We start from the raw sequence: 10,851 nt of genomic DNA on the forward strand, positions 1-10,851 counted from the left end.
TATCTTTTGGTTAGTTTAAAGAAAAGCAACCCGGGAGCACTTATGGTCAATTTAAGTCGTGGCCTAATAGGACCGCACCTAAGTTCTAGGTTTTCTATATGATTGAGGCTAGGTTAAGACAAAGCTTAGGTCACTTCAGCTCGAAACACCGATATATTGTTCCAGTTTTACCTAGTTAAGCAGTACTTGGTACTCAACTTTAATATACCCGAAGGTACTGTACTGAAGTTATAGCGTTCACGGGCATCCCCCATATCTCGAAAGACCAGGTTAGCTTAGATCCAGTTACTGGATTTATAAGGACATGACATGATGCAAATATGCGTATGCATGCTAGTGAGTGTGTGTAAAGGGACAAAGTGCGCCCAGGGCGTTTTTCACAAATATCCAACCATTCAAATTAAATACATCCAATCATCAAACCAATCAACAAAGATAAATAATTGAATATATCTAATCACATGCCAATGAAAGAAAAGACCAAATCTAGTCTAATCTAAAAGTCTCATTAAGTCAACTAGGTTGACTCGAGGAAAAAGTCGACCTAAGCATAGTCTTGGATCAGGTCAAGTTTGACCCTAAATGTCCCCAGCGGAGTCGCCACTGAAATCTCCTCGACCCCTCAGCCGTTCACTAAATAGCGGATAGGGATCCGAGTACATATCTCGAGGATTTTTGAAAGAATAGGGAGTCGCCACCTAGTTTAGGTCTAGGAACAAAAATTAACTCCAAATGGATATGGGTCGGTCCAAGGATCAAAGAGATGGGTAAGGGGTCTGATTGCGGGTTTCGGAAGGTGTTAGGCACCGAACGCCTGATCAAGATGATCAATCTCTACTGTGATTCAAAAATATCCTACAGTCAACATTGAAAGACTAAAGGTCAAACTAGGGTCCAATCATCATTAAATTGCATCAGATTTATTAAACAAATCCTACGGCTAAAATAATTACATGGATTCCTGAATTTCGCATAAATGAATACCATGATTTATAAGGCATACGTGGCACGAAAATTTAATGAATCGATTCAGTCACATTTAGGAGCATGTGAAATCAATTTTTAATGCCATGTATAAAAAATTAATGAACTGGCTCATTGACGACATTTTTTTATCAAAGAAATTCGATTTTTTTTTTTTTGAATTGCCACGTACACTAAATTAGCTATTTGACCCACACATTATTAATCGAAGAAAATCAATTTTTTGAATCACCACATGCATTAAAATCAGTGAGTTAATCCATAAAATTTTATCAAATAAATCTATCAACATTTATCAAAGAAATCCAATTTTTGAAATACCACGTGTATTAAAATCAATGAGTCGATTCACAATTTTTTATCAAAGAAACTCAATTTTTGAAATGTCACGTGTATTAAAATCAACGAGTCGACTCAAAGAGTTTTTATCAAAGAAACTCGATTTTTGAAATGCCACGTGTATTAAAATCAACGAATCGAGTCAAAGATTTTTATTTTATCAAAGAAACTCGATTTTTGAAATGCCACATGTATTAAAATCAACGAGTGGACTCAAAGATTTTTTTTATCAAAGAAATTCGATTTTTGAAATACCACGTATATTAAAATCAACGAGTGGACTCAAATATTTTTTTTTTATCAAAGAAACTAGATTTTTGAAATGCCACGTGTATTAAAATCAACGAGTCGACTCACATGCCCGATTTTATAGAAAATCTCAATTTGGAACTTCCAATGCACGTAAAAAATCAATGAGTTGACTCATGCTCCCATTTTATAAAAAAAATTTGATTTGGAATTTTCAATGCGCACCACAAATCAATGAGTCGACTTGTTGATTTTTTATTGAGGAAAATCGATTTTTGAGTTTTCATATACACAAAAAGATTTACGAATTGATTAATATCAACATTAGTGATTTTGCCCAATAACCTCCAAAATCGACAAGTTGACTCGATAGATATTAACACCCAATGAGCCGATCCACTAACTTGATATGTACGAGATAATTCAATCAATCTAAAAAGGGTTAATCGACCCATTAATATTTCAAAGACTTGAAACTTGCCTTTAGTGCCACGTATACCTTAAAAATTGGTGAATTGATTCAAATAAAAAATAAGGATAAAATAAAAAATAAAAAATAAAAAATAAAAATAAAAATGAAGTCGAGAATAATAATAAAAAAAAATCAAAACAGAGGCATAAAATTTGTTTTTCTCTTAACCTATTAATAAAAAAAATATAGGAAACTACCTAAGAAAGTATTCTAATCCTATCAATACGCAAATAAAATGGAAAAATGACATCCACGTAAAACAAATATGCAAAACGAAGGCATAAAAAAAAAAAACAGTCTACCAACCTTGTCAATATGCAAAGAGAATAAAATTTTAAAAAATAGATAAATAAATGAGAAAAACAGAAAACATACATAAGAAATATTCTTCTAATCCCACTAATGCAAAAACATAAAAAAATAAAAATAACAATAAGAACTAAAAAAAATAAACTCACCTAAGTGGGGATGATAGGGGTGGATTCCTTCAGGTACGATCTCCAAAACTAGTGACTATTCGCTGTGGAAAATGAAGGTAGCGGAGAGGCTGCAACGGACCTTGTTGTTGCAACGAACTGATGAGGAGTGAGGCAATGGGGCGTGACAAAGAGAGGGCTGGAGATTGTATTGTTGTGGCGTCCCTTAAGGAGAGAAAAAGATGGTTGGAGGCCTTACTGTGGCGTTTCTACAGGAGAGAAAGTTGGGCTACGATAAAGCAAAGAGTAAGGGAGATAATGGGAGGATAATGAAGGGCTAAAATGGTGAGTCTATGTGCCGGTTTAAATGGCATAAAAAAAAATAGCATGTGGTTGGTTTTAATGGCAGAAAAACAACGAGGAGAGGGTGGCTGAGTTGTTGTGTCTGGGACGTTCAAGAGGAGAGGGTGGCTGAGTAATATGATGCTGTATTGATATGTTGTGAAGGATAAGAGGGCTGAAAATTGTGGTTGGAAGAGGAGGAAACTTGTTGGTTTAATGGAGACACAAATGGGGCAGCAAAGGGTTGGAATTTGGGGTTGTAAAAATGTGATGAATGAGTGAGTGAAGGGCTATAAAAAATGAGATGGAAGAGGTATGTGAAGGGCTGTAAAAAAAATGTGGTGGAAGGGGTAAATGGAGGGCTGTAAATTAATGAAGAAGGTGGGTTGTGTGTGTGTTTTAATGGAGATGGATGCACCAAGGTGTGCTATTTGGAGAGTTGCAAAGAGAGAAATGAAGACGATGGGAGGAAGTTGTGGGATGTTAGGTTGTTTGGAGAGTTGCAGAGAGGGCTGAAGACAATGACGAGGTTGCTGTATTTTTTTTTTTAAATGAAAAAAGAAGATGATGAAGCAGTATTTTTTTAATGAAGGACAGCCCAAAACGTCTCTCTAATGGTGGATGGTTCTTGCTGTCCTATGGTTGTCTTCCAAATAAAATATGAGAGAGGGAGAGTAGGGAATGGGAGAGATGGCCTAAGAGAGAAGAAGATAGAGTCTCAGAGAGAAGAAGAGGGAGTTGCTAGTTTTAATGGCAGCCAAAAACGTTTTCTTTTTTCCTCTTCTTTTTTCTCCTCCTTTTTCCCAATCGGTTGCCCCTTATTTATTCAAGAGAGGGAGAGATGGAAGAAGAAGTGGGGAAGAAAGAGGGAGAGACGGGTGGAGATGTTGGAGAGGAGGACGTGGGGTAGAGGAGGTTCGTTGGGGAAGGTGGAGAAGAATAGGTTGTTGGGGAAGAAAAAGAGAGTGCCCACGTGCCCACGTTTCTCTTTTTTTTTCTTTTTCTTTTTTTTTTTTTTTTTTTTTTTGGAGAATGGGAGCGGGGATCCTATGCTACTCGTACTACAATAATTTCTCGCTAATGAGTCGTGATTGATTGATTTTTTATTTGAGTCAAATTTTTTTTAATTTCGATTTAGGTTTTAATTGTTTAATTTGAATTTAATTTTTAATTTAAATTTTAATTGGTCAATTAATTGGATTTTGATTTCAATTTGATCGAATGCACTTTAATTTGTTGATTGATTTTAAAATTTTAATTCAATTTTGCATTTTGATTGGTTGAATGAATTTTAACTTGATTTTCAATTTGTTTTTTATTTTTTTATTTTTTTATTTTTTTATTTTTTTATTTTTTTATTATTTATTATTATTTTGATTTTGTATTTTAATCGGTTTCTTGATTTTTAATTTAAATGTAATTTTTATTTTGTATTTTAACTGAAATTTAATTTGATTTTACGATTTTAAATTGATTTTAAATTTTGGATTTTAATTGGATCTTAGTTAAATTTTAGTTTAATTTTTAATTTGAATTTTATTTTGGTTTAATTTTTTATTTGAATTTTATTTTCCTAGTGATCAAGGTCTCTATGTTAGAGTTGGATGTTAAAGGGCGTTTTGGTCATTTTTATGATTTTTGACCATTTTCTTGAATTTCTTTATTTTCATCGATTTAGGTCTGTTAGACTCGAAATCAAATTCTGAGTGCAATGGAGGTACTTTCGAGATTTTTCGGGGGTCCAATATTTATGAGGGGCATTTTTGTCATTTTGATGATTTTTTATACATTTTTACGAATTTCTCTATTTGGGTCCCGTTAGACTCAAAATCACCTTCTGAGTTCAATGAAGGTACTTTCGAGACTTTTCGAAGATGTGAAATATATGAAGGGTATTTTCATCATTTTGATGATTTTTACTGATTTTTTTGAATTTTAGCATGAGATTTCTTTCAATCATTGTGTGAGTATTTCTAAATTCCAAAGTTATATTTTTCTAGTATAACGAAGTCTCTAAGTTATCGGATTGTGTAGTGAACCTAAGTGTACGTGATTGCTAAATCGGGTGTAAGGTGTAGCGATCCTAAGCGTGCGTAAATTTCTAGGTCAAATAATGACGAGTAGGGGGGATGAAAAGAAACTAGAAATAGAAGGAATCAAGCAGTACTCACAAGCCTTCGAGTTCTTTTATGCTCATCATTAGGAATCCACAACAGTCGGCTAACGAATTGTCTAATTGGACAGATGCAAAAATGGGGTGTCTACATTAGGTCAACTCATTAATGTTGATATTAATCTACTCATAGGCTTTTTGGTGTACACGAAAAATAAAAATAAAAATTGATTTTCTTAATAAAAATCAATGAGTCGGCTCACTAATTTTTGTGTGCATTAGAAATTTCAAATCGAAATTTTCTGTTAAATTAGACATGTGAGTTCGACTCACTGATTTTGGATGCGCGTGGCGATTTAAAAAATCGAATTTCATTGATTAAAATTATTGAGTCGACTCACTGATTTTGTGTACATTAGAAATTTTAAAACAAAATTTTCTATGAAATTGGGTATATAAGTCAACTCATTGATTTTAAGACACATGGCAATTCAAGAAATCAAGATTTCTTTGATTAATAATTTGTGGGTTAACTCACTAATTTTAATACATGCGGCCATTCAAAAAAATAAGATTTCATTGATTAAAATTGGTGAGTCGACTCACTAATTTTAATACACGTGGCAATTCAAAAATCAAAATTTCTTTGATTAAAAATGTGTAAGTCGACTCACTGATTTTAATGCACGTGGCGATTCAAAAATTGAATTTCTTTGATAAAAAATGTGTAGGTCAACTTACTAATTTAGTGCACGTGGCCATTCAAAAATCGAATTTTCTTTGATAAAATGTCGTCAATGAGCCAATTCATTAATATTGTGTCACTAAATTTTTGTGTCACATAAACCATATTAAATCATGGGATTCCACAACATAATATTCAAGAAATCATGTAATTATGTTAGCCGTAGGATTTATTTAGTAAATCTGATGCGATTTGATGATGATTGGACCCTAGTTTCACCTTTAGTATTTGAATGTTGACCATAGAATATTTTTTTATCACAGTAGAGACTGATCATCTTAATCAAGTGGGTTCGGTGCCTAACACCTTTCGAAACCGTAATCTAACCCCTCACCCATTATTCGCGGACTAACCCGATTCATTTTGGAGTTATCTATGGTTCCTAGACCTAAACTAGGTGGCGATTCCTTATTCTTTAAAAATTTTCGATTTGCGTAATTGGACCCCTATTCGTTATTTAGCAGATAAAAGAGGGTCGAGGTGATTTCAGGTATCAAGTATTTGTAGGGTCAATTCTAGTTCGAATGATCTTATACCTAAAAACGAAATCTGTAAAAACTAGAACCGAGGTTCTATTTTGGTTCCAATTATGGGTATATGTGGAACCGACCTATTGACACTAACCTTAAGTTCTGTAAGTCTTATGTAATTGCATTCCAACATACTACATGCAGTACAACTTTACCTACATAATAGACTTTGATCAAATCCATCGCATTTTTTTGTAGTGAGTTCTAGTACCTAAAATGTGGATCTTGAGGCAATGCACTTGTTAATTTTCACTTAACCCCCACCTAAAAAAAATGCAATTTTGAGGTATCCTTCAAGTTAGGGCTGGCAATGATCCAAAATATACTCGATGTCCAAACCAGTCCGAACTGATCAAATTCAAAAAAGCATGAAAAATTGGATTTTAGGATCGGATTTAGATGTACCCTAATCTACTCTGAAAAAAATTCCAATCTAAACATATTTTTATGATTTTTTTACTATTCTTAATTTCATATAAATGTATATAGATAAAATGTTTTAGTATTTTTGGTTTTCCTCTATATTTGTAATTTAAAATTGGATTTTTTTTTTTTTAATTTTATATTCTTTAAATTTTTTGAACAATGATAATTTGAAAATAAGACATGTGTTTAGGTCAAATTCGATTCACACATTCATTAATCGGATCGGATTGGGTACATGTTTAAAAAAATTTGGATCGATATTGGAGTGGTACGGATCCGTTGCCAGCCCTACACCCGGTTTTGGTGAAAATTAGATATGTCGTCCCTTGGATTTTCAAATTGACAGCATACCACCTTGAATTCAGTCTTCCATTAGATGCTATAGAGAACAATTGGAATGCCCTTTTCCTCAACGTCTTTCTGAAAATCCTTTTTTTTTTTTGGCAAAAATCAATTGTCTTCAACCTCTACTTAAAAAAAAAATTTGGTAAATTACTATTCATTTTAATTCCAATTATAGCTCACTATTAATTTTAATTCCCAAAACATAAAGAGTGAGATTGCAGATTTTTCAAAATGATGGACTTGTTGATATAAAATAACAAGATCGTTTGTTCTTTTTCCAAAATGACAATCTAATTGGTTTATATAGTGATAATCTCGCTAAAAAGTAGCGAGCCTGTGAGATCGTCACTACATAAACTAGCGAGATTGTCACTTCAAAAAAAAAACATATATCAACGATTTCACTACTTTATATTAAAGAGATCATCATTGTCATAAACCTGCAATCTTGCTCTTCATATTTTTGGAATTAAAATAAACAAAGGGCTATAATGAGAATTTCGTCAAAAGTTGATCAAGTTTTGGGAAATTTCTCAAAAAAAAAAAAAAAGTTCATCGTACCTCGAGAAAAATATATGTTTTACAAGGAGTTTAAGAACCATGGAGTTGAAGAATTCGATTAGGTTAAGTCAAAGGTTGAATGTGAAGGCATTGGAATCGTTTTATTGTAAGTCTTTTCTGGAAGACCTTAAGTCAAGGGAGGAATGCAACCAGATTTTTTTAAAATTGACAAAATTTCCGGCTTGCCGGATTCGAACCAGCGACCTAAGGATAACAGCAACAAACTACAGTCCTCCGCTCTACCAACTGAGCTAAAGCCGGATTCATGCAATTTTAACATATAATTAAATTAAATCTTACATTTGAATTCTTATTCCTTAACCTCTGAGTTTTCCCTCCATCTTCAAAAGGATTGATGCGGTCGACATGTATTGAAAACAAAGTCCATTTATTGGTTGATTAGGATGATCAACTTAGCCAATCGGGGGGCCTTAATAGGCTTGCATCCATAGGAACAAAGCTTCGATAATTATTTGGTGGGGTTGAATTCGGTTAATTCAGAAAAATATCATTAAAAATAAGAGATTTTTTTGGAGATTATACAAAAATATGTTTTTTGAATTTCTTACCAAAACCCATAATTTTCAACCTCTTTAAAACCATATCTTCTTAATGTTTGAATGTTAAAAAGTAAAAATAAAATAAAATTTTGAAGGCAAAGGATAAAAATGTTACCATGTTCCATGATCAATTGAGGAATTGTCAATTAATTCATCAATCCGCCGATTTAATCAAGTAACTCCTAATTTGGAGAATTTTACTTTTTTTTTTTTTTTTTGAAAAATTTGGAGAATTTTGTGACTGTTTGCATCTTTACCTGACATGAACCACTTCATTTAGTGATCTCATCGGTTCCCAAACCATTGGATCCACCATTTTGTTGTAAGATTTCATATGAGCATGATGTATTTTTTCTCCAATGAATGGTCCAGCATGAATTTCATCTTATGTGATTCTGCATGATTACAAGAATTATAATATAGAAACCTCCAATGGGTTGGCTATGTCATGCCCTGTCAATCCAACATGACTCTTAAGGATTCCTCTACTAAATCTCAAGATATGATAATTTATCTCAACCCATGATAATATATAACAATAGACACTAACTTAAGTTCAATGGTTAAAATACAACAAAAAGCATAACTAATAACAATAATCAGAGTTGTGGAAACTAGCATCAATCATAGTTCTAATCATTTATAAACCTCAAAAGACATAATGGGCCTGTTCGTTTGGGCTTTCGAAGCCGGCTTTTTGAGCTTTTTTAGCTTTTAAGCCTAAAAAGCCAGCTGATGCATGTTCGTTTCGGCTTTTTTAGCTTCAGTAGATTTAAAAAAAAAAACATTAAAATGGCTCTTTTTAAAAGTCTCTCCATGCCGACTTCTTCGTTCGACTCTTGCGCGAAGCTCGTTACCAAAAAACGATTGAAGTGCAATTATCGAAATACCCCTCACCTTTAATTAAATTTACAAACAAGTTATAACCTAAAATCGAAAGAGAATCGAATCATTCTCTCTCAGCTTCGTCTCCTTCGATCGACTGTCACCCTTCTCGCTTCTCTCATCTTCGTCTCCTTCATCCGATCAATTGTCAATCCCTCTCCCTTATCTCATCTGTCTCTCATGTTACAAGAATCGAGAAACATTTACGTTTCTCGTCCTCTCCAGCAAGTTCGATCAAACGATCGACGATCTCATCTTTCGTTGTCGCGAAGATCTCTTCCCTCTCTCTCTCATCTTTTTCTCACAAACGAAAAGCCCTAACAGTAGACAACAATCTCGTCTCATTACAGACTTCGATTAACGACCTCTTCTATAACGGCAAATCAAGTCATTTGATTTCCGCCATTAACGACCAAGTAAGGTATCAAATTTTAATTTGTTTATTTTTTTTTATTTCTTTTGATAATTTGTTTAATTTGTTTATTTCGGATGAGTTCTGATTTTGCTGTAAATCAACTTGATGAGTTCTTTTTATTTCGAATTGTTACCAATTCCTCCTAATTCATTGCTTAATTTGTTTTTTTTTTTTTTTTTTTGATAATTTGTTTATTTCAGATGAGTTCTGATTTTGCTGTAAATCAACTTGATGAGTTCTTTTTATTTCGGATTGTTACCAATTCCTCCTAATTCAACGTTTAATTTGTTAGCAATTTTCTTTTACTTGAGGGGAGAATAATGAAACTATATAAATAAATGCTTGAAATTTTGGATAAATGTGCTTGCTACCTCACTTAACATGAAAATAGCTTATATTATTATTTTTCCCACATGTTTATCTGCATTGGATGTCAACATATATTCTATATATTTTTGTGGACTTTTCTGATTATGCCCACACAAAACACAAAATTAAAATTGAAACATGGGTGATGTCATAGGGCCTTTCAGTACGGATTTTGTCATGATTGGATTTGGTAATTATTTGGTTGATACAAATAAATTCTGAGAAAATTTTGTAAAAACTCCAAGCCTTTTTTTTTTATGCCATATGGGCACTCTTTTTACGAATCACTATGATTTTTTCAATTATTTTCGGATCCAATTGAAGAATGGAATCCTAACGGATAAATCATTTTCCAATGGATTTACTTTATAAAGTGCACTATTTGTGATTTGGCCACGTGACGTAAAATTGTAGATCCGGAGTTACATTGTAACCCAACTCCCAGTAGTATATGCTTTGCACACTCCCCCATTTCTTCTGGTTGGTTATCTTTTCCTCCCAAGCTCTAACAAGGAGAAGTTCTGAACCAAAAAATCAAAAACTCGCTTCGCATTCCAACAGTGCTCAATTTCTCCAAATAGAAATCCTAAGAGTAGTGATAAACTGACTACCCCGCATGGCACACTCAATCAACTCTACTGACGTGACAAGTTCAAGAGCCGCAGATCTGTATGCCTCTGGATACACGGTTCCCTCAGGATATACTTTTTTATGGGGAGGTGCAGTTGTGTATGCCGAGGCATACAGATCTGCGACTCCCGAATTTGTCACGTCAAAAAGTCGATTGGGTGTGCCATGTGGGATACTCAGATTGTCACAATTCATAAATCTATTGTGCCAAAAGCAATTTATTACTTTACCATCTCAAGGCATTTTTTATTTGATTGTTAAATTATAAGTTGATTTTGATTTAGGATTGGGTGAATGATTCAATGAATTGTATGTTAGGTGCTTATAAAATTACCAAACTTAAGTGAATTATTGTTGATGGTGTTTAAAGTATTTTAAAAATTGTAGAATTTAGTATAATTTTATATTGGATTCTTTTGAAGATTGTTAATGGTGCTTTAAAGATTTGGGTGTTAGTGAATTTTATATTA

The 10,851-nt window shown here is 33.1% G+C and overlaps 1 non-coding gene across 1 annotated transcript; it reads right to left on the reverse strand.

Annotated features, from left to right (window-relative positions):
• Window positions 1–7,698: 7,698 nt before the first annotated feature.
• On the reverse strand, window positions 7,699–7,783 carry TRNAY-GUA (transfer RNA tyrosine (anticodon GUA)). Its single transcript is given in 2 exon segments — window positions 7,699–7,734; window positions 7,747–7,783. It is a non-coding gene; the product is annotated as a tRNA-Tyr (tRNA).
• Window positions 7,784–10,851: the final 3,068 nt, after the last annotated feature.

This window comes from Akebia trifoliata, chromosome 4, assembly GCF_017979445.1.
Source record: "Akebia trifoliata isolate Shusen 1 chromosome 4, ASM1797944v1, whole genome shotgun sequence".
Lineage (NCBI taxonomy): Eukaryota > Viridiplantae > Streptophyta > Magnoliopsida > Ranunculales > Lardizabalaceae > Akebia > Akebia trifoliata.